This window comes from Orycteropus afer, unplaced genomic scaffold, assembly GCF_000298275.1.
Source record: "Orycteropus afer afer isolate SDZICR_OR568_19922 unplaced genomic scaffold, OryAfe1.0 scaffold00114, whole genome shotgun sequence".
Classification (NCBI taxonomy): Eukaryota; Metazoa; Chordata; class Mammalia; order Tubulidentata; family Orycteropodidae; genus Orycteropus; species Orycteropus afer.
Window position 1 is genome coordinate 3202723 of NW_006921701.1, and position 4894 is coordinate 3207616.

General features: G+C 41.0%; 1 protein-coding gene across 1 annotated transcript in view; it reads left to right on the forward strand.

Annotated features, from left to right (window-relative positions):
• CFAP91 (cilia and flagella associated protein 91) overlaps nt 1-4894 on the forward strand; it is a 175113-nt gene that overhangs the window by 38506 nt on the left and 131713 nt on the right. The gene's annotated exons all lie outside the window — the stretch shown is intronic.

The window sequence follows — 4894 nt, forward strand, 5'->3', positions numbered from 1 at the left end:
TCCTAGCTTTTAAGGTCCCAGTCGCTACTCGCCAAAGTAGTAGGTGGAACAATGTTTTGTATAGTATGTTATGCCAATTGAGCTTGATGTCCGATATTGGGGATTTTTTTCCTCAACACATCTTTAACAATTATTTTAGTCCTTTTTTCTTTTCTTTTGTCTCTTCTTGCTCTGGAATCCTGATCACATGTAAGTTATTTCTCTTGATGATGTCTCACGTCATCCTTAGGCTTTCTTAGGCTATCTCTGGATGGATTTGGTAGCAGGTGGTAGTGTGGGCATGTGATCACTTACCGTGTAGAACAAATGAGGGCAGGCTTAGGTGTTGACCACCATCTGTTGTCATTCCTGTGGTACTGGAGTGTGTGGTGGCACTTGCCCAGTAGGTGGGGTGGCAGGTATGATGTGTATAGCTGGTTAGTGTTGATGGCTCCCAACTGTTAGAGAAAGGTAGAAAGAAAAATAAGGGAAGAAAGGGAAAAAAACAAGGAAAAAACAAAAACAAAAACAAAAAAAAAAACAGGAGGGAGATGAGACCTAAGAAGAAAGAAAAAGAGAATAAAGGAAAAGAATAAAGAGAAAAAGAAGAAAAACAAACAAAAGTATGTGGCATAATACTGCTAAAAGTGCTAGCTGTCAAACATAGCTGCAGTGGAAATGTGACACTTGCTCTGCAGTAGCACACACTGCCAAATACAGAGGGTTTGCAGGAACACTACTGAATGTGAAGTTTAGGGGTGAGGCACTCTCTCATCCAGATCAAGAAAAGGAAGTTGTGGTACTTAAGGTTGTGTGTCACCTTGGCTGGGCTGGTTGAGCAGCTGGGCAGCTAGATGTAGTTATTCCCCATGGTGAGACTGGTCATCATTTTCATGGTGGAATCCATGGGAGCAGCTGAGTAGTTGCTTTAGAGATGTGCTTTGTAAGAAGTATGTAAGAAATAGCTTTGAGGAAGGTCTCTAGCTTTTTGGCACACTTGCACCCTGCATGTAGCCAAGTCATTGTTCAGCAGCCTGCCATGTCCTGCTTATCTTCTAACTTTTTCTGGACCTGAAGTAGTGGCCTGCCATGTTGTTTGGTGACATTGGGACTGTGCCTTTTCACTTGTCGACCTTGGGCTTGTCAGCCTCAGCAGCCAGCAGGTGCCTGAGTGAAGAAAAGCCTCCAGCTTCAGTGGGCCAAGAGCAGAAGGCAGAGCTGAAGCCCAAGGTTGAGGGGCTTTCACCCAACCCCTTGAGCCTGGCACTTTAAACTTGGACTTCTAGCCTCCAAAATTATGAGAGAATAAACTATTTACCAAAGCCATCTCATTTGTAGTGTATTCCTGTCAGAGTGGCATTAGGTAACCAAAACACAGGGACAAAGGAAAAAAAAAAAAAAAAAAGTCAGGGAGAAGAGGAAGAAAAAGAAAAGGAAAAACAATGAGTGAGGGACAAACTAAAAGGATGGGGGAGGGCAGACACAAGTGTTAGCCACCAAACAGGGCTGCAGCATGGTGTAGTTCACTGTGGTAGAGGGCATACCACTATCCATGTAAGAGTGGGAGCAGGTGCTGCTGACTGTGGAAGGGGATGTGGGTACCCACTCATTGGGATAAAAAATTTAAAAAGTAGGGGTAAACAGGAAAAGAAAAAGGAGAGAGAGAACAGGAAGGCAAAGGGGAAAAGAAGAACTAAGAAAGAAAAAAGCAGGATAATACTTTTGAAAGTGCAAGTCACCAAACATAAACATGCAGGAATGCAGCACACCTTCTGGGGGAGGTTACGTTTTAGGGTGGAGTAGCGATGGTGCTACTTACACATGTGCAGCAGGGGGAGGAGCTCCCACTCTTTGGTATCTGGAAAAAAGAAAAAGAAAAGAAAAACCAGAAAGAGGACAGGGGAAGACAGAGGGAAAAAAGAAAAGAGAGTGAAGAGGAAACTAATGAGAACAATAAAGAAAAAGGAAAAAATCTAGCAGAGCATTAACAGTGGGGTGAGTTTGACAGGTTGCCGGATGGGAGACAGGAGGTGGGAAATGGCTCTGGTCACTGGGAATTTGTGCAAGGTAAGGAGATACATCACACTTCTCATGTCGCCTGATCTCCAGTGTGGTTGCTGGTACAATCTGGGACAAATGGAGGAGGTTATCTGGTTCCTACTCTGATTGGAACACTGCTTGCAGTAATTCAAAATGGGTGCACTGTGCTAGTGGGCAGTTTGCCACTCCTTGTTCACAGTTTTCATTGAATCTGCTCCTTTCATTGGTATTTTATGTTCTTCTTTATCTTTTCCTTTGAAGCTCTGGATTCCAGGATTGTCATCCACATCCATTTAACTTGTTTTTTAAGACTTTGTTGTAGAGGGTTTGGATAGTGTATCTGACTAGTCTGCCATCTTGGATCCTCCTCCTGTTTGATTTCTTTACTGCTGCTTCCATGGGCATTGATTGTGGATCCAAGTAGAAGGAAATCCTTGAAAACTTCAATCTTTTCTCATTTATGATGATGATGTTTATTGGTCTAGTTGTGAGGATTTTTGCTTTCTTTTTGTTGAGGTGTAATCCATACTGAAGGTTGTAGTCTTTGATCTTCATTAGTAAATGCTTCAAGTCCACTTCACTTTCAGCAATGAAGGTTGTGTTATCTGCATGTTGCAGATAGCTGAAGAGTCTTCTTCTAATCCTGAAGCTTTATTCTTCTTCATACACTTTATCTTCTCAGATTATTTGCTCAGCATACAGATATTATAAGTATGATGAAAAAGTGCAACCCTGAGAATTCCAGTAAGATGGTGGAACAGGCAGAAAGACTGCACAAACCTTCTTCAACAAAGAAAAGGGGTACCAATTAACACAGATACAGAAGATAAAACCCTGGAGCCCTGAGCTTTGAAGGGAAAGATATAGAAGTAGACTAAATTCCAACTAGTAGAAAAATTTGCATGAAAACACCAAAAAAGGAGACATACGGAGCTGCAGTCTGGCAGGGATCCTGATGGCACAGACAGCTTGGATATTGCCGAGTGGTGTTAGGACCTAAGAATTAATGTAAAAATCAGTCCTGCTAGCCAGAGACTGAATGGAAGACTGTGCTGGTGGTGAATAAAACGGGAAGCAGCAAAGAGGAAGGCGGGCTGAGCTGTGGACTTTTGCCTGTCCAGAGGGCACAGCCATTTTGAATGTTTACAAGCAGTTCAACCATTTTGGATATTTAAAGTGACAGTGTTCTCCCAGTTTCCAGGGCCTTAAGAATAGGTTTCACTTGGCAGGAACCACAAGGACACTCTGGACACCAATGACCGGAAAGGTGCGATATTCCTCTTGTTACTCTTAGACCCCACACCCTCTTGGTGAACAGAGGTGCAGCCATCCCTCACTACCACTCACCTTCTGGGCTGGCAGGAATTCCATCCCAGTCTGTGTGCTTGGATGGAGCTTGAGTGCCCTGCCCCACCCTTCTCAGAATTTTTTTTTAGTTCGTTTGTTTTTGTCTGTTTTAAAATTATTATTATTATTATTATCATTATTGCCCTTTTATTGTTATTTTTTATTCTTCCCTTCTCATGTTCTAGTTTTCAGCTTTTTCTTCTCTTCCCTGTTCCTGGTTCCAATTTTTTCCTTTCTGTGGTTAACCCCATTCCTGTTTTCCTTTTTTGTGTTTTTCCCATTTTTTTTCCTTCATTATTCTCCTACTCTACCTTTTTCCCTTATTTTTGTCTCCCTAGATACTGTGGTGTTCCCCCCCCCCCCTTTTTGTTTGGTTGTTGTTCATATGTGATTACACGGTGTGTTTTTTGGTCCACTTGCTTTTATTTTTTTGATGGTTAGCCAATAGTTATTTTTGTTTAACTGAGTGGGAGACAGCAACAGTCCCCATACGACACAACTATACCCACACCTCCTTCAGCTTCACTTACTGAATAAGAGCCACCACTTCTTCTACTCCAACTGGCCAATGATAAACAACCACCAAGAAGAGCCTGACTCACCCTTGACTGCTCTTCACAAACAATTAACAGAGATCTAAATACAACAATATCACAGTGTCTCAGAGACAACAAACCATCACAGTCCACACAAAGAAGCAAGATAAAGTGATAGAAACAAGGGAGCAGGATACAGACCCAGAACACATCCCTGAGGAAGAAGCAACATTGGAACTCCCTGATAAGGAATTCAAAATAATTATATTTGGGTATCTTCAAAGGATTGAGAGGCAGATCAAGGAAAACACTGACAAAATTAAGGAAAACACAGACAAAACCCTAGAACAATTCTGAAAGAAAATACAAAAACAAAATGACAAAATAAATGACAAAATAGAAATGATTCTAAATCTACAGATAGAAATCCAGAAGATTAATACTAAATTTTCAGAAATAGATAATACACTGAAAGGGCAAAGGAATAAAATTGAATCAATGATAGACAGAATTAATGAGATTGAAGAAAAATATATGAATACTTCTTTGGAAAGGGATCCATCAGAAAAAAGATCAAAACAAAATGAAGAAAGCCTAAGGTTCATGTGGGATACCATCAGAAGGACTAATCTACATGTAATTGGAATTCCAGAACAGGAAGAGAGAGAGAGAGAGAGAGAGAGAGAGAGAAACCCACTGAGAAAATTGTCCAAGGTTTGTTGGAAAAGAACTTCCCAGATATGATGAGAGATGAAAATATATTCATTCAGGAAGTCCAAAGAAACCCCAAACAGGATAGACCCCAAAAGAAAATGACTAAGACATATCATTGTCAAACTCATCAAAACCAAAGACTAAAAAAGAATCCGGAAGGCAGCACAGGAAAATCAAAAAGTTACTTACAAAGGACAACCAATAAGAATAAGCTCTGATTTCTCAGCAGAAACCATGCAAGTGAGAAGGCAATGGGATGGTATATATAAAACCCTGAA